The following is a 19,603-nucleotide window of genomic DNA, read 5'->3' on the forward strand; positions in this document are numbered from 1 at the left end:
CTGGTGCTCTTTCCTAGTTAAAAGCATCATTCTGTTCCATTTAATTGTATAGGTAACTCTTGCTATCCTTTGCAAATAGTGCTTTAGGTTGTTTGTTGTTCTAATTAAATGTTTTTTTTCAATGCTACGCATAGAAACTTTTTAGTCTATTTCCTATCTGGATGGATTTATAACACTAGAGGCCTTGTTTTATATTGGTTAATTCAGATTTATAGTAGTTTCATATGTGTGCCTGTATTTGTTTTGGAAATGGAAGTTACGTACTTTACATATTTCTGTATGATTATATTGTAACTGACAAATGGCATTGGTAGTAGCTAACAAGGGTATTTTATTACCCCATGACCAGGTCAACATCTCATGACAAACAAATAAGTAAATAAATAAATAAATAAAATACACCAAAGGTAAACATAGTGATGCAAAGGAAATGAGACAAACTGTGCTGAGCCAAGCAAGAGCAAAATACAATATTTTCTGAAAGGGCAAAACCCCTTTTATTCTTCTCTGCATAGCTTTGCCTCTATAACCAACTTATTGAAATATATTAACTCTGTGGCTGCACAAGTGTGGGGCAAAAAGCCTGATTTAATTTATGACAGTACAGGCAGTAGTCACATTAAATGTCATATTTAGGAAATGAAATTGAAAATACTTCTCACCTTCAGTGAATGAATACTGAGGATATAACAGTGAACCAGCAAGTTGGAAAACACATGCAAAATAACCATGTTATATATATATATATATATATATATATATATATATATATATTTTTTTTTTTTTTATAGGTAAAGATATATATCTAAACACCTAAAAGTTGACTTCTCTAACATCGAAAAAAAAAAAAAAAACAATGACACATCATTGTACATGCTCCAAAACATACCCTCAGGACATGCAACAGTAACAGAATGTTTTTGTAGTGGCAAACCCGTTTCGTCCCATAGTGAGGTGCTATACCATCATACCCCCTGCTAAATATAAATACTAACTTTTGAGTTAACACAATACCTCAGAAAATGCATGTTCCCCAGTCCAAGAGGATTGTGCATACATACACATCTGTTGAATATCTGCTATGTCGACCAAAGTGTGTCATCAAAATAGATGTTAATTTAAATGACTATCAACTTAATTAAGTATTCATACATATACATAGACAAACACACACACACCTAACACCTGCACACATACACACAAATATATATATATATATATATATATATATATATATATATATATATATATATATATATATGGGTCCCCTTCACATTGCCGACACTTCAAAATGCTGAATTTCATATGGCCAAGACCATATGATCGACATTTGAAATGCTGACAATGTGGAACTGGCATCTCTGTACAGTGTGGAGAGGAAAGATTTCCATTCCTGCACTGTAGTGCGATCTCAGAGTTGGTATATTTAAGTTACAGAGGGTGTGCGGGGCTGAACCCCCCCCCATGGGGGGTGGAGGGGGGGCTTGTCCCCCTTTTAGCAGTGTTTAGGTAAGTGTTTTTTACTTTAGTATTTCATATGTTCGACATTTCAAATGTCGATCTTATGATCTCGGCCATATGAAATTCGGCATTTTGAAGTGTCAAACATATGAAGTAGATCCATTTTTATATATATATATATATATATATATATATATATATGTAGAGATATATAAACCTTGAATTCTGTAACAGGACAGACTCCTTCAGAGTTTATTGACATTTATTTTTTAAATTAAGGTTTGTATCTCTACAGCAATCCAAAACTTCAAATGATATGTGAAGTCACGTGAAAAAGTTTAGAATGAACTATGCTAAAAGAGAAAAAAAATGACACATAGATTTGAAACTATGTAACAGTTCTTTTAAAATAGTTGAGATCTCCAAACTGGAAGGTTGTGTGATTGCAGCTAATAATTAGCTAATAATACTTGACATATAATAAGAAAACATTGTTCACTTTATGAAAAATATTTCTATTCCACTATTAATTTTAATATCTTCTTTATTCTATTCAGGCACTTTGGAGCATACCATCCTGATAAACAATAATCAGAAGCACAAACCAATTCTAACGGTAGCCCTTCCTACAACACACACAAGTATATACATACATACACATATGCACCATTTCGCCTACTCATATCATTAGGATACAAATGATACATTTCAGAGAAAAAATAAAAGATCCATGCCTTAGAAGACACCACAACTATGAACTGAAATGGAACATCTAGCTAGTAATGAGCTAACTTCTACAGGACAGATAATTGTAGAGATAAGCTTTAAATTTTCTCAACTTTCTGAAATGCAGCTTTCTAAATTTAATTTCTACAAATGTGTGACTAGCACAGTTAAAAGAAATCTTACTAGAAAAAAATGCATTTGATATGGGCTGTGTTCTTTTAAAATACTGAGCCACTGCGGATTTTCAACAAGAAACAGTGTACCAGATAATATTCAAATTATGTTATACCCATGCAACTGCATATTATGGCATGTTTATTATTTTAATATAGCTGAGCATTTTAACCATCTCAGTGCTGAAAAGTTTAAAGTAAGGGGACTGCTGAAGGGGTTTTAAGACTGAAAGTTAAGACCTAAGGAAGTAATTTATTTTGGTTTTAATAATAAAATGCTTGCATGTGATGTCCAACCTTATGCTTGAAGAAAAGTTATTCTCACAGCCAATGCAGTATTGTTAGTGAGCACACATTGAGCCAGAAACCATCTTTAATTGTATTCAGCAGCACACACATGATTTAGTTTGAGTACTTCAAGAAGTACACACAATTGCTATTTGGAGGGCCAACAACAAACATAAAAAAAAATCACTGCTTGTTGAGTTGTTAAGAATCAAGTGATGGCAAGTCAACAACTGACACTTGCAACAGGGAAATTAAAAAAAAAAAATACCCAATGAATAATAACTTATGTCTATTTTCTAATACATTGATTTGTCAGTGCTATAACAGTTCTTAGGTAGCTGTTGTTGCTCCATAAAGAGCAATGTAAAATTCTAAAATAGCATTCTGGAACAAACTAGCATATAGAAATCTTTTAGCTGTACTTTAAGTTAGCACCTATAACTGAAATGCAGTGCATGGAGTACCGGAATTATGCTCTTTATCTGAGGAAAAAAGACATACCTTTTCTGATGAATGAATATACAGAAATGCTGCAGGTACTATGATCAGATATGTACAATATAGGATGACCTGAATCATCAGGTATGGAGGGTTAAGTGGTAGTGGTATTAGTATGGTGTCATGATTTATGACTGCATGATGTAGATAGTGGAACTTATCATTCCGTAATGCAATGATTGACCGTGGGCTATTCCAGGATAGCTCAGTAGCTGTTTTTTTTTCTGTGGCCTAGACTTATTACTGAGTATGCTTCACTGGCAAATTTTATATAACTAGCTAAATAAAAGTCAGATAGCTGAAATCTAGAAAAATAAAAAGCATAATAATCAAGAAATAAAAATGATAGGGTGGGAGTTGTAAAGTATTTATCTATGAGTACTAAAGTTAGACCATAAAGTGAAGCACTGTATGAGTGATAAAGTAAATGTGACCTCCTGACCAGGTACTGAATTGGGGAACATACAGTATGAAGTTCTACTGTTTAGATTCTGGTGATACTTGTGTGCATTCCTTCTGTGATCTGTAGGGTTTAGAAGAAGAAAAAAAGATCTGCTGCCTTTTGAAGCTTGTCCAACATAACTAATTATTTGGCTTAATTCCTTCTTTTTGTAATAGTTGCTATTTCAACACAATACGCTACTCTCAGTAGGTGTACATTGATGTTATTTTTCAGCTATGTTACACCTCTTATAGGATTTGCAAACATAAACCATGGAAGGAAATGAGAAAAGCCTTCAGATCGTCTTTTGTTTCTCAAATTAGGACAAAGAACTAATCAAAGAAGAATCAAGATCAAATAAAAAAAAAATACAAAAAATAAATACTAAAAAGAACTACCTTTTCCCTTTATAACAAATGTTAAATGAGATGAAGCAGTAAGAGAAGAAAACAATTATGTAAAATTAAGTAAGCTAGAGACTGGCCCTTGTAACATATCATTAAATAAATAATTAAAGACATATGCTTTTATTTTATAATTCTTTTGAATCTAAGAAGCAGAAAGAGACTGAGAAATAAGAAAGGGAAAAATAAGTCACTTTAATGGAAAATGTATACACAATTGTGTTATTATCTACAAACCCCTTCATTTAATTTGTGATCCATATTACATGTGCCTGGTTTACATAAGAATTTAGAAGTCTATAGTCTTTTCTGACAATTTTATCAGAACAGATGATTAAAGATTTCTATATTTATTTACCTCCTAGATATAATTAACATGTGGATTTAAAATGGAAATTGATGGATTTGAAAAGTGTGAAATGCATTTTTGATGAAGATTTTTAGTTTTCCCTAAGGTGCAGAAAATGTTGCTAATTTATTGACAGTTATAAATAAGCAGCAGTCTGGAGTATGACACTGGAACTGACACTTCTTTTTTTTACTATTACAGGGGTATGAAACAAGTATTAACTGATGTATGCACATGCATAGGTATGAATAAGCTTATGCCCTGTACATATATTATTCTTAGAAACCAGTTTTAAATAGATACTGCAGTCTTACCAGTAATTCTGTCACCTTGTTGATATAATGGATGGAAGTCTGGAACTATAGTATTGAAGGAATGCAACCCTTTAAGAATTAGTAAACACAAATTCATTTTTGGTATTCAAGACATTAATTACTACAACAGAACATAACGTGCAACAGTTTAATTTAAAAATAAAATAAAACAAACGTGGCCACATGCTTAAAATAGTTAAATTGTTAAAAAAATTATAAGAGTAAGAAACAACAAGACTATTTTTATCACTTCTTATTTGTCTATATTCCATCTTTGGACAGGAGATGCTAACAAAGATGCTTACTGACATCTGATTAAGAACTCTTCAGAGTATAGGTATTATGTATGGGATTCATTACTCTTTTATGTACTTTTTATAAATAATTAGATTATACAGGTTAATTAAACTTCACATTTTCTACCATGAACAAAAGAACTTCAAAATGCATAGCACAGACAAGCAAATACGACTGCAATGAGTTATGCATTCAGCTTAAGAAAAAGAACATAACTGACTGATAAAGTAAATCTAACATTATCTGGGAGTAGAGTGATTATCTGAAAAACATGCACATGGCAAATACACCAGTACAATGCTAAACTACAAAACTTAGTAGTTATTATATTGTAGCAGTAAACTTACTCATACATGCAGAGCCATAGTACAGTATAAGGTAATTTGTAAAGGAAACGGCTGCATTAATATGCAGGCAATTGCACCATAAAGTTATGTTTCCATCCAATGATAAATATATTGTGGGAGAGAAACTTTCCAAATTTAAAATGAATCAGAAGTTTTGCACATGTAAATCATTAAATAAAGACATAAAGTTTTTAGGCAGGCAAAGAGGATGAGAGCTTAGTTATTCTCCAGGATGATGCAGCAGAAATATCTTAGTGATATTTAATAGCTGAGGAAAAATTCAATGTCCATATATAGTAGATACAGCATACTGTTAATAGATCTGGGATAACAAAACAGTTAACTTAAAGTTTCTAGAGGTGGACATCATTAATAATGTGTATCTTGATTACATTTGTGTACAATGCAGTTTTAATGAGACATATTCCCATGCATTGAGCTGAGTTGTAAAAATGAATACTTCAGCAGATATTGAAAGCATGCCAATGGGGGAGATACGATTTAGGAATGTTTGGGCTAAGTGTTTTCTACAGTGTTATTCTTGGTGTTTTGATTAGTGTCAGAAAGAAAGGACAAAGAGGTGTATAATGTTATAAGGCTGTGCATGACATTACGATTGATAATTAACACTGAATAATGTTAGAATATAATCTGTGGAACAGATATTACCTTAGTCCATGGTATGGTGACCCCATACCTAGTAATAAAAGTAGAGGTTGTGGTGCAACTAGCCTCAATGCTGTGTGCATTTTTATTTTGATGACATATCTGAATGGACATTCACATAGTGAATAGGTAAGAATAAGTGCCTGAAGGTTTTGGGTTTAGTTGTTATTTGCTGAAATTTCTTATTAGACAATGTGTGTTTTCACTGAAAACATGGTTTTATGTGATACTTCAAAATATGTGTGAGCTGGTGGACAGTCCCTAAACCAAAATGTCTAGAGTCTACCTTAGCAGAGACATTTGACAATATAAACAAATAACAATTAAGTGCATTAATCTAGCAAAGCTGTTATACATACAACCAGAGACAGCAATGGGGATCGATCGAAAAAATATTGGTTATAAGATAGGTTTAAACAACTCATTTATAGTAATTCACATGTTATTCCATTTAACATTGCTACTTACAAACAAGACCACATTGCATAGAAGATAACCACATACATAGTTCACTCCTACATTATACCCAGATAAATTAATACTGATAATTATTGGCTTTGTGAAAAGGATGACAGCACATTTTCTGATGTCAATAGTCACAAAATGCTATTATATAAATCAAAAGTAATAAAGTAGGAACATGATAATTGCAATTATCAAAGGCACTGCTGACTCCTGTCTGTTAAGACAACTGAGATTCAAAGTGGGAAAATTGTAAGGGCCTTTACTTACAGAGCTACCTGCTTTATTTTTCTAAAAAGTCTTGTGGCTTGGCAGTTAAAACAGCTGCTTCGTATCATAAGGGCTGCAGGATCAGTCCTGACTTCTGGTCTCCAACTTAGCAGAGTATGCATGTCCTTGCTATGTCTGTATAGGATTTCTCTGGTCAGTCTGGTTTACTCCCACATTCCAAAAACATGACCCTGGGCATAGAAGCAAGGCCTTGGCTATAAAGGGTTCATGATGACCAATTTGGTAATACAGACAAGAGTCAAGTAAATTAAAATTTATTTGCATAATAGCAAAATGACAGAATGTATCAACAACTTGCATGCCAGCCCTGCGACTCTGGTGCTTAATGTTACTGAAAATAAATTCTTACCTAAAATTTTATACAGTGGCTTCTGTAACTAATATGACAAAATTAAGAATGCAGAATATGCTTAAAGTATTTCAGAAGTTAGCTTAATCTAGACAAACCTGACAACTAAAACTAGCAATCTAGTATAACAACAAAGCAGAGTATTAGACTGCAAACTTCCACAACAGGTTGATGTTTGCAATTATCACAAGCACAAGGCTTGGCCATGAGAAATGCAGTTGCCTCATTCTCTCATCAAAATCTTCCTTAAAATAATTTCTGGTTCAATTTGACTTTTCCATCAAAACAAACATTTTGAAGTAAACGTAAACAGACAGATATATATGCATGTATAATAGTGGACACTACAGACCCAGAGCAAAACAGTACAATCTGTGGCTGAGGCAATAAAATGATCGACCATTATGAAAAGTGAACATAATGTTACTTATGTGGTTCTAAGTGAGGCATCAGAGGTTGGACTATTAAGAAATATAATGTATATTGGTAGCCTGAGGAGCAGGTCATCAGAGGGGAAAATATGCATATAACAGTCAACAGCTCATAAGATCCATTATTTCCGTAACTACATGCTTAAGCATGATGCATATATTTACTTATATTTGAGCTCTACATAAAGACAATCTGAAGATATGAGTACTCAGTGCAGGACAGAAGTCAATGATTAGTTGGATGCTACTAGCAATAACTCAGTAAGTATCAATAATGGATATTAAGGGCTAAAAGGAAAATAATTAAAGTTTTAAGAATTTGTAGACTTTCAGAGAATAACACAATGTCTATGAAGTTACTAAAATTCTAACAACAAAAGTTCTTGGTTAGGTTAGTAGAGGCATCACTGCTACTTTCTTCAAGATTTATTTATTCATGTATTTATTTATTTTGAGAAAACAAAGTTGATTTAACTATCAAAACATATACCATGATTGGTATTTATTCAGGGTACTGTATTCTTGTTTTAGAGTGCAAAATAATGTAAGAAACGTCTCTGTTTGAAAGATTTTCATTCCATATATATCTAGTTAATCACTGTATATTAATCACATGAGATAATGGTAGTAGAGATAGCAAACTTAAACTCGTCTTAAGTAAAAAAATAATACAAAATATATAATTTGAAATATTATACAGAATTACTAAGTATTCAAAAGTAATCTGAGCAGGGTAGGTAGTTTGTTTCCAGTCGAAATCCTTTATTAAGTATATTTGCTACCTCTGCTACCTCTGCTACCATTATCTGATCTGATTAATATACAGTGATTAACTAGATATATATGGATTAAAAATCTTCCACACAGAGAAGTTTCTTACACTGTTTTGCTTTTGGACACAGTATAGTTGTTTAGTGGGTTGTTTGAGACTTCAGAAATACCATGGAGATTACTTGTATTCTTGTTTTAAAGTACCATACCAAGAAAAGGTATGTAGTCTGTATTTCCATCAGCAATGAAAACTAAACTTTTGGTTGTGCAAATATCCTATCCTAACAGCAGTGCACTGTTAACCACATTATGTCAGGGCCTGAACAATTATCTAACCCTTTGGCATAATAATGTCTAAGGGTTGGACGTACACACACCTATTAACATAAAACAGCCTTGGCTTTTGTTGACGAGTGATCATAATTCACTCAGTAGCAAACTATTTATACAAAAAAATATGTGCAAAACAGTTATTTGTTGTACTTTATATTCAGCTAACACAACCGTTTATTCCAGTGCAATTTCCAACTGCTTTCCTAACCACCCAACTGGTAGTGTACAGATGGTGAAAACTATGGCATGAGTGGGTACACAGAGGCCTGCTTATAGTCAGATAACTAGCCAGTCTCCTGTTCAGTAGTCCCTATGGATAATGACAACAGTGTATTTTGTTCTGATGTGACATTAACTGGGTCCTCACATTGTGGCCTTCCACATCCAGCTAGCCACAAACAAAGAGTGTCACAGAGAAATGGCTAGAGATGGTGGATCTCACCAATATAATCTCAAATGGCATAATATACAGACATGAATGAACAATATCAGAGCAAAGGATGCCAGCTGATTGTGTCATGACTCAATGGGGTCATCTGTGAATATCCTTGACTAAAGAGTGCTTGATTCATGTGAGCTCAGATGAAATACCTCTAAAATGAAAGTACACGTACATACAGTCTTATAACATGTGGCTGTGAGATTGCCATGTTATGGCCAGCAATTTTAGGCACAAAAAGTTTTACTTGAAGGGGGGGATAATATGTCTGCAGTTTTCACTCCCCTTTTACTTATTCTTCTTCTTCTACAGCCACTGCAACTTGGAGAAAGAGGGATCGCTAATATGCTATACATCACTGGCCTAAAACTTTCTCTGAGATTATGAACCAGGATGTTACAGTACCCAGATTTATAAGATGGAGCTGTGACCTACTACAGACTAGATGGTGTGCATCTGACAAATGATGGGCTGTATCTTTGTAATTTTCAGATATGTTGTTACACTAGGACCTTGTGGTAGGACATAGCAAAAGAATTGGGGGAGGTAGCACATTTAAAATAATTAACAAATATTATAAAATTGAGGTGTTATGGGATAAGGGTGGATGAGATACACAAGGTATAGCTGCAATTCTGAGTGTGAAGGAGGAGCTTGTAAGGGATAATAAGCAAAGTAAGTCCTGAGGAAAGAAGGATGCTTGGAATGTTGTCTATTGGGAGAATGTTTTCTGACAGGGTACAAAGTGAAGAATTTTCCCACTGCTAGGGTGCAGGATTAGTCATCCTGAGCCAGGGTATGTGGTGTAGGCTATACTACTGCTTTACCCATATGACTTCTCTTAACATTGATTTTATACTTGTCAAATAAAAGATCTGGCTAAATGGTAAAGAGCAAAAGGTTGTATTTTTTTGCTGTCGGAGAACTTAGTGCATAGGGAGCTTGGAATAAGACAATGTTGTCCTCTTCTTCACAGACCTATATGATTGGCAGTTGGACCTGAAGAAATGGACTGGATTAACATGACAAAGAAGATCCAGGTGTCCATCGAGTCTCTGAGACAGAAAGACTAAAGCAGGGAAGAGAGAGCCAGTTCCCAAGGGAATATAATCTGGACCCAATTTGGCTGTTTTTTTTTTCTCACAGGACATGTTGAAATAAGCAGATCCTTCTATCTGCCTAATTTAGTAAAGCTATCAAAAGACATATAAAGGATAGGGCAAAGGGATTCTGGTATGCTGAAAAGTATGGGTTATATCCCACCATGCTCAAGTGTGTAGTGGAGACCAGATCTCCCGATGCCAGGAAACAAGGTATGGTTTATATTTCCTATGGTGTGCTAGTACCTCCAAATATACAGAATGTGTTATAGAGTGTAAATGTTTTTCTCTACAGCCACCTTTGGTGATGAATAACTATGAATGGTTTGCAACAGGCAAATTTCTTGTAAAATGTCTGTTTTTTATTTTACTAAACAGAAGAAAGAGCACTGTTGTAAGCATCCGGTGCTGACCATTTCTCTTGACATACTTAAGAAATACTGTCAACCTGTAACCTCGCTGCCTTAGCTTTATCTGTGCATCTGTACCACAACCTCAGAAATGAGGCTTTGAAAACACAACAAGTATGCAGAAGGATCCTTGGAGGTGAATAGACTTTTACAGGATACACAGAAATTTTGTTTCCCTGATGACTACACTGTAACTGGAGTAATCTATTAAGATATATATAATATGAGATCAGATTATAATAAATATATAATCATCATTCAGTGCATGCGTGTGTAAAATATGTTGCAGTTATGACTTATTTTATAGTACTGCTTTATTGAAATGAGTACAGTAAGAAACTTTGATTTTATGCTTGCTAGATAAAAGATCTGGCCAAATTCAAAAATGATTAAGCAATAACATTGAGAACAGCAACTACTGTCAAAAATACAGTTTAATAGCTCATAGTAGTTTGCAATACCATCTTCTTCATAGGTTCATAGGTTGATACTAGGCTATCTGCCCTAGGGCATTTATAAGCCTAGCCAGAGTGTGTATGACTTTCACCACCCTTTTAGATTAGTTGACTGTGCCTCTGTATAGTAGGTCACAGAAGGTAGCCCTTTTAAGGTTAGTTTACTGTACCTCTGTCAAGCAGAGACACAGAAGAGATCCCAGGGATAAACTTACGATCTCCCATCCACTCGTCAAGATTTCTCTTGAAGAGGGTCAGTGAGGGGCTCTGCCTAACATGGATTGGAATTTTGTTCCAGAGTGAGGGGAGCCTCTGGGATATGAATCTGTCCCTCCAGCATGTCTTATTTATTTCTGTGCTGAGGTTCAAGTCCCTAGAGCGTGTAGCTCTAAGGGATTTGGATTTCCTGAGGTGAAGCATGTCCATTAATTCTGGGTTGGACATGGCTTTATACGTCAGATGCAGATCACCTCTTGTAGGCGGTACGCAACTGAGTAGAGCTGGAGTTTCTTTAGCCGAGCTGCATAGGGCATCTGTCTGAGCCCCTTGATCCTCTTGGTGAGGTACTTTTGGGGTCTTTCCAGTTGCTGCAGGTGTCGGGTAAGGTACATCCCAAATGGGGCATTGTATTCAATTATGGGCCTGATAAGTGATGAGTAGAGGGGCACAATGACCTCTATTGATCTAGATGTGAATCCTTTCATGATAAGGTGGGCTACATAGAAGGTCTTTCTAACCACTTTGGCAACGTGATTGTCAAAGGAGAGATTGCTATCTACTTGGGTCCCCAAGTCCCTAATTACTTCTTCCTTACTTAATGGATTACCACCTATGTGGTAATTTGTGGGCACTTTGGTTTTCCCAAAGGGGATGACTATGCACTTTTTGGCATTTAGCTTTAGGCCATGGCTCTGGCACCAGTTATCCATCTCTGTGAGACCCTTTTGGAGGATGCTTGTATCAGCCAGAGAGTCGATTACGGAACCCAGTTTGCAGTCATCTGCGAACTTGGTCAGCCATAGTCCACCCATGTTAGCCTGTACCTCTGAGAAATATATACCGAACAAAAGAGGTCCCAGGACTGAGCCTTGTGGGATGCCACTTGTAACTGGTTTAGAGTCTGACATGGCACCTGCTATTCTGACCATGTGGGTTCTATCCCTGAGCCAGTTTGCAGCCCATCTTGTGACATAGGGGTTGATATTTAAGCTGCTGAGCTTATTTATGATGCCCGAGTGGGGTATTGTGTCAAAGGCTTTTGCGAGGTCCAGGTAGGCTGTGTGGACTACCTTCCCTTCATCTATGGCTTTGGTAACTGTTTCAAAGAAGTTGACCAGGTTCAAGAGGCAAGATCTGCCCTTAACAAAGCCGAATTGGGTAGGATCCAGTGTCTGGAGGTTCCCAATGTCTTTATTTATGATTTCCATGATGATACGTTCCATAGCTTTGCAGACCAGGCTAGTCAGGCTTATAGGGTGATAGTTTCCAGGGTCTGTTGTGACACCACCTTTGTGGAGTGGGACCACTGTTGCTATACGCCATTCCTTGGGTACATATCCTGTAGTAAGGCTGAGATTGAACAGTGACTTTATATGAGGGTTTAGTTCTTCTTGGAGCTGGTGTAAGACGCAGCCCGGGACACCGTCTGGTCCCATTGATGCTGTGTTGTTTGCTTTGGAGAGGGCAGCTCTCACCCGTGCATCTGTGATTTCAGGAAGGCTGCACTCTGTTGGGATAGACATTTGCTCTTTTGGGGGGGGGGAGTTTGCACTGAACGTTTCTGTCAGGATGTTTGCAATGTCTGTGGGTTCAGTGTATTTTTTGTCATTTTGCACTAACTCAGAGCATATCTGGGAGTAGCCTCCAAGGTTTCTGACATAACTATAGAAGGCCTTGTGATTATCTTTAGTGTCTTGTGCAATTTTTCTTTCGGAGCTGGCCTTAGATGATTTTATGAGGGATCGTAGTTTCTTGCTAGTACTGATCAGAGACGCCTTCCCTTTTTGGGATTTTGCTCTATAATGTAGTAGCTTTCTCCTTCTGTTGTATAGCTTATTTATGGCCAGGGTCCACCAGGTAGGTCTCCTGTCTTTGGAGGAGTGAGTCTTGGTTTTATTTGGGATATCATGCTCCATGCATTCCTGTAGGTGTCCGCAGAATGCTTTTGTAAAGGATTCTGCATTTTGGGCCATATTTTCCACTGGCCCGGGGGCTTTGAAGGATTCCACCACAGTTTTGATAAGTGTGAAGTTTGCTTTTGAGAAGTTCTTCACCGTGGTTTCCTTGGCTAGGGGTGGGGACGGAATATGGATGTCAAGTGAGAATAGTTTATGGTCTGATCTTACCAATGAGGGGTATACTTCTGATGTGGGACATAGAGACCCCATGTTGGTGTTGACCAGATCCAATATGTTTTCCCCTCTTGTGGGAGTGGTGACCAGTTGTTCCATAGCATTTGAGTTTATAAATTCTAGGAACCATTGGGCGAGGGTGTTTGGGCTTGAGTAGCTTTGCCAATCAATGTTTGGGTAGTTGAAGTCACCCAATATAATGGGGTTTGAAGAGACCTTCATATTCTCCAGTGTTCTCAGGAAAGCTGAGTGAGGTTCCTGTGTTTGGGAGGGTGGTTTGTAGCAGGCTACAAACTGAAAGGCAGTTTTGCCCACTGTTAGTTGCACATGGATGGTCTTCGATGCTTCGTGTAGTGCCACTAACCTGGAGGTGGGGGTATCTTTGATAAATATGGATACTCCCCCTTCTTTTGTGGTTCGGTCCTAGTTTTGGGGCCAGAAAGCATGGTATGAAGTATAACCTGTTAGTGCTGGGGTGCTCTCGGGTGCCTTGAACCAGGTTTCTGTTACTGCACAGATATCAATATTCTCCATACTGAGGAGAGTCTTGAGTGCGTGCATCTTGAGGTTTAGACTTCTGGCGTTGAGCAGCATTACCCTTAGTTTTTTTTTCTTTGTGTTGTCTATGGAGGTGGGTTTGTCTTTTGAGCCTTGCCTAAAAAAGGCACTATGGGGGAAGCAAGAGCCTTTGCCAGTATTCGAAAACCAAGGGGTAACAGATGCAAGCCGTCCCTAGCAAAGCAATGTGGCTTGTCGAGCATGTCATCCCAGGCTGACAGACACTGGATACCCTTTGAATGACACCAATGCTTTAGCCAATTGTTAAAATTGATAATTTTGTCTTTATACTGTGGCATCATTCTTGGTGAGGTTAAGATGCTACTCAAGGTCAGGGTCATACCGGCCTGGGCTACATGATCAAAGAGCTCCTCTATGTCTTTTTTCATGTAGTCCAGGGAGGTACATCTCAGGTCATTCACAACAGCATGGACAATGATGGAGTCATATTTGTACTTGCTTTGGAGTGACCTGAGTGCTTGTGTTATGTGGCTGATCCTGGCATCCGAAAGGCAGCTTACAGTGACCTTCTCCTTGTTCAGCCTGGTGAGTGGGACGTCAGTGTGTCTGACAATAGAGTCACCTATTACAGATGTATTAGGTGTGTTGTTTAGCCTTAAGAGCTGTGACTATGTGGCACTCTGACTTTGTGAGCTATGTGCTATGTGGGTATTGTTTCATGGTAGGGGTTGCTTGGATGTCTGCTTTGGAGGACTCTGCTGCTTAGGCAGATTTTTATTTAGAGCCTCCGAGTATGTTTTTGTGTGTTTATGTGTTTGCTTTGCTAATGCGATAGGTCTATGTGAGATTGGATTTGTGGTGTGTGTGGTTACCTTCTCCTCCTGACAGGCTGTGCCAGTACTGGGTTGAGAGAGCTTAGCCTCCAGTTTGGCTATATAGTTGCATCTCTCACATATATTTGAGCTTGTTGGGAGGAGGAGAGGGTGGTCTGTATACACAAGGCAGTTGTAACATTGCCTCAAGATTCCCTGATTCACCAGCTGGACTGGAGAGTAAACCTGAAACTGACCTTTGGACATACCTGAATAATATAGGGAACTACTTATTGACTGATTAGAAAGAACCAATAGGGAGCAAGGGCTTAAAAGAAGTATAAGAGGATGTAGTGCTTAAGTTTATTAGTGTTTACCTATGAGATTAGTTGTACGAGCAAGTGCAGGGCTTTAAAATGAAAAATAGAGCGTTTATTTTGAGATTTAGAACAGTTCTAAGGGAAAAAGTGAAGAGCAGACTCATCTCAAAAAAGTAGAACATAATCATCCTTCTGACTGTTCATAGGTTCATAGGACGATACTAGTCTACTTCCCCAGAGGCCCTTATAAGCCCAGCCAAGAATTTCACCCATGTTTCCACAAAGTCAGCATCTGTTTTCCCTGTCCAGCTGTCCAACTAGATCAGAATTAATAATTAAAATCTATAGCAGAATCTTTTGTGAATTATAGAAGAGTGAGTGTATGGTACACATGAGCCAAGCCAAAGAAGTCCAGAATGTAAAACCTGAAGGAAAATAAGTCTGCATTTTCTAATATCCTTAGTAATGTACAATGAAATCTGGTTAGTAGGGAAATTGTAAAGAAGATAACATTACGTAGAATAAATGAAGAAAATGCTTGGGCTAACATGACCATGCCACTATAAATATTACTAATAAATGACACACAACTCATAATGTTTTAGCTGAACATTGTAGATTTGCTAAACCAGAGCCATAACTATACCATCGTTCATCCTTGGTAGTTCACTGGCTGGTACCCCTCAACATGAAAAAAAAAGAAAAAAACAAAAACTCCTAAAGTTGAAGACCTAAAAGAAACAAAGAAAGAAACAAACAAACAAAAAAAAAAGAAAAATAACTGCTTGCACCTGGGCCAGTCTTTTACTGTGAGCTATGTGTTAAAATGCATTTTAGCATTATAGCAGCAGTAGATGATATCTTGCCTCAACACAGTATATGATGGCTCAAACAGTATGCACTAAGTACTCACCACTAATTAAACAGTGTTATTACACTATTCACCAATGTGAGCAAGACTTCCTTCCTCTGCAGGGGCATAACTTTAATAGGTAGGAATAAAGTCATAAAGATATGAATACTTGAAAAACTGTTCTGCAGTTAAATAAAAAAAAAGTTTAATAGTGAGTAATGGTTTAATGTAGTATGCAGGTTATGCCACATAAAATATAAGTAAGGCTTATTATGTAATCAATGCAGTTTTAGAGTTTATTGTTATTATTTACATATTGGCATTTCTGAATATCAGCTCTTAGATTATATGTAATATGAGTTTTGAAGCATGTATTTGTACATTAGCGGCTTATTTATAGGAAGAGCTTTCCAGAGTCATAAAACTACTGTCCCATTATGAGTCATTAAAAAAGGAATAAGATGTAGTTCTTTATTTATAATGAAGTGGTTAAAAATATATAGTGTCATATTTTGAATACAAGTATAATAACACCTTAGACTCCAGTTTTGACTGAAGTGGAATTGTAAGCAAGAGATTCAAAACTCTTGATGAAAATGATAAGACATAACACATTTGAAACAGCTATCAAGTGATATTTATACTTGAACTAACCAAAGTCTGTGCATTTATTCTGCAGGTCATAACATACCTTTACCAAATGTTTCTTGTGTGTGTGTGTGTGTGTGTGTATATATATATATATATATATATATATATATATATGTACACTTTCGAAGACTACTTCACAAAAGAATGAAGGCTGTCACTTTATGAGTTGGTATGAGAGGGAAAATATGAAAGGTCAGGGCAAGTTCTCAAGGACATTCAGAAAAGTATGTTTAAGTAATGTGGGTATGATGACTTTCAAACAATTAAATGAAGAAGGATGGGTTTTATTAAGTGAAAGAGTGTAATATAAGAAGCCAAGTGTTCAAATGAGGGTAACTCTAGGTTTATCAGAGAAGATGAGGTTAGGGAGGGGAATAAGAAAGGAATTCCACTGTTCTGGGAATATTTGTTCTGGTTATATAGACAATGGCACAGGGAATAAAAATACAGACATAATGCTGTGTCTGAACATTTTTGCAAATGTATGTCATTACTGGAGGATGTTGAGATGTAGTAAGGTACTACAGATGTTTGAAGAGTTCAGAAATGAATTAGGCCTGTAGTACCATTGTAGGAAATTACACAGTGGTTGGTACTGTTGCTGTCATCAAAAGGAGGGATATTCAGGAGTGAAACAATATCGTGCAGTACAAGAGATCATGAAGAAAAATTGGAATGAGATAAGAGATATCATAAAGGGAATGCTAAGCATGTAGACCGACAGAGTGAATACAATGTGTGGGGAAAACAGAAGTGATGGGAGTAATGGTGCTACCTCCGATAATTAAGTGTTGCGGTATTAACAGATTAAATCAATTGTATTGTAATTAAGGAAAATAAAGCATGCTGTGGATTTGTTTCTAGAGGAAGGATAACTGGGAAAAGAAAGGAAAGACAGAGGGCCGGAAAGGTAGCAGGAGGGTGAGACAAGGCTGAATTTAAATTGTATGCTGTGGTGTGAATGTTGGACAATGATTGATGGGATTGGAAAAATGACAATGTTAGGCTGAAGGTTTTGCATGGTATTGGAAGGAGGGTGGAAAGAAACATTTTAGAGAAATTGAGAAGACAACAGAAGCAGGAATAAGGAAGTTTATGAAAGATGTTTGAGAGTAAAAGAACCAGAAATGGCTGTAATCAGGGACATACTGACTGAGAGGATCAGATTTGAATATATCAAAACAGATACAGGAAGAGATTATGGCAGGGCAATATTTGTCCTTCAAGCAGGTGAGGAAGACCTAGGTATGGCTGAAAGTTGGTGATTGGCTTGTCCACAGGAGAATAATTAGAAGAGTTGTAGTGGAGAAGAAAGAGGAAGACCACAGAGGAATAAAAGTTACTATATGTACTATTAGAGGAAAGGGAACTGATTGAGGCATTACAACAAAAGGTAGGCTAGGATGGGTATACTGGAATGTGGAAAAAGAGGAGGAATAAGCAATATGCTTGATCTTATGGAAAGATTGGATAATGAACATTTGATATGGGAGAGTGAAGAGTTGGGGACAAAAGCATGGGAGGTGACATGTTTTTAAAGGTATCAGGGCCAGTGAGAGCTCAACGTATCAGGCTTTACATAAATGCTATAGTACCCAAAAAGTATTATGAGAGAGGGGCCAGTGTGAAAGCCCACTGTGTTGCAGCTGTGGAAACAAAGATGTACATAATATGCATATGTGGTGAGGTTGTAAAATGGTGCAGAAAGAGTGGAAGACAATGAAAACAATATAGAGCAAGTTGTACAAAAGAGATATAATTCTAGTAGAGATGGTATGTTTATTAAAAGAAGATAAAAAGCAGAGAACATAGGGAGTAGTATACAGTAGGGAGATGCTATTAATGATGGTATAGTTAAAAAATGAAAGTAGGGGGTATCAGTTATGTCAAGGAAGAAATGATAGGACAGATGAAAAAACAGGTAGCAGCAAATAAGGGAAAAACAAGTTTGGTAAAAATATATATGATACATGACATACTGTATGAGTACAGAGGCAGATGAGAGTGAGTAAGTATAATAGAAAATGAGATGTAAGAAGAATAAATTGAATAGAATAAGGTGAGGAGGTGTTATAGTAGACAGAAAGGGTCGGTATGGATGTCAAAGGGATCTATGTCACAGAATCATTATACAAACATATCAACCATGAAAACACTAAGATCAGATGATTGCAAACTCAAATGATGTACAAAATGGAACCTCAAAACCCATAGCATCAAAATCAAATTGTTTTGCTGGCAGCAATCCACAACCCCTGTTAATTAAATAGACTAACTCCAAGATCCCACTGCAGTGGAGAAAGGGCTAAACCCAATCCCTTATTTTCACTAAGTAGTAAAGAGTTATTCATTCATTTAGTCTTCAGTCGCATGTTTAATCCAGTTCTTATCTGCATGGGAGTCAGTGCCTATCCAGGTACAAAGCAGAGGAGGCAAGCCTGATCATATCCACATTGCACAACATATACACATGCCAGTGATTGGGAGGAAAAATAGTTCTTAAACAGAATGTCTTTGGGAAGTGTGACATTATTTATTTGACATTTATTTACTGGGAAAGTCCGACTGGGCATAAACCCATTTTTAGTACAGACCTGGGGAGGAAAGCTCAACAGACAAAAAGGAAAGTTACATGGATATAAAGCAAAGCAAAATTACATGAATATAAAGTAAAGAAAAACATAGAAGCATAGCAATATACTTAGATACAAAAATTGCTAAAATAGTTACAATGCAAACAAGATATCTCATGGATATTAATAATTAAACAATGAATCAAGCACAAATTTGGAAATATAATTGTTAGCATAAATTTGGAAATATAATTGTTAGTGTATCACACTTTAAAATGTGCCTAAGGAAGAGAGTGAATGAGGATGGGCTAGGAGAGATACTAACAGAGGAGAAAGAAAGAGAGACATTGAAAGCTGGGTGACTGTAGAGAAAAGGAAGAGTAGAAATGAGGTAGAAGAATAGATACTTAGGAGTTAGGAGCAAGAATAAGTAGTTTAAGTGTTAGGTGGTGAGCAGACATTACTATGGTAGCAGTAATAGAGAAATGGATAAAGTAGTGTGAATTGGTCAGGAGTAA

Source organism: Protopterus annectens, chromosome 4.part0, assembly GCF_019279795.1.
Source record: "Protopterus annectens isolate FY-2018-M chromosome 4.part0, PAN1.0, whole genome shotgun sequence".
Classification (NCBI taxonomy): domain Eukaryota; kingdom Metazoa; phylum Chordata; order Ceratodontiformes; family Protopteridae; genus Protopterus; species Protopterus annectens.